Below are 1,082 nucleotides of genomic sequence, written 5' to 3' on the forward strand. Positions count from 1 at the left end.
TGTATCTTTTTTGGGCGTTTTCTTTTTTTAAATCTTTGAATTTCTTGTATAACGCCAATGCTAAAAGTACAGTATGTTTGGAAAACCAAGATAATAAAACTGTTTTAATGTAGTTCAATGGAAAGGTTGAAGCAACATATGACACAGAGCGCTGTCAGAGTAAATGAGCCAAACCTGAGGAAAGGCGCTTCAACCTCAGGATCCATGTATCTGTGATCCTCTCCAGAATGGAAGGAGTCATCACATGCAGAGCATCAACTAGTTCCTAAACAGTGTCCTTCACATGCTGATATCCAAGAGAGGGAGTTACACAGTCACAAGATGGAGGAATGCCGATTCTTGTAGGAAATTATACATCCTGCCATCTAAAAATGTTGACTTTTTCTCCAAAAATCTGACTTTTGCAAAAAAAATGGACTTTTTCTCAACATTTCAAAATTCTGACTTTTCCCTCAAAAATTTGACTTTTTTTTCTCAAAATCCAAAAATTCTGACTTTTTCTCAAAATTCTGACTTTTTCTCAAAAATTATGACTATTTTCAAAATCCTGACTTTTTTTTCAAAGAATCTAAGAATTCTGACTTTTTCTCAAAATCTCAAAAATGTTAATAATCATTCGTCACCGGCTTGAGCTTTAATCTCAGGATCCATGTATTTGTGTTCCTCTCCAGAATGGAAGTAGTCATCACATACAGAGCATCAACTAGTTCCTGAACAGTGTCCTTCACATGCTGATATCCAAGAGAGGGAGTTACACAGTCACAAGATGGAGGAATAGAAAGCAGTATTCAATGTTTACTTCAGATTAGCTCCACGTCAGAAATGAGCATGCTTGATGTCTCTCTCCATAGAGGCTGAATCATCATGTTAATCACAGAGCTATCATCTGCCTCAAACAGTCCTGATGCTCTTCTTCGTAATCAGACATCCTGTCATGTTCACAGCTACAGTTGATACCTTTGTTATCATGTTACTCTCATGTTGGAGGAGGACATTCAGTATTTTCACAACAGAAATATGATCAGACAGTTGTATAAGAATTAGCTCAGGTGTTTAAAACAAAACTAGCAATTACTGACATG

Source organism: Gymnodraco acuticeps, unplaced genomic scaffold (assembly GCF_902827175.1).
Source record: "Gymnodraco acuticeps unplaced genomic scaffold, fGymAcu1.1, whole genome shotgun sequence".
NCBI lineage: Eukaryota > Metazoa > Chordata > Actinopteri > Perciformes > Bathydraconidae > Gymnodraco > Gymnodraco acuticeps.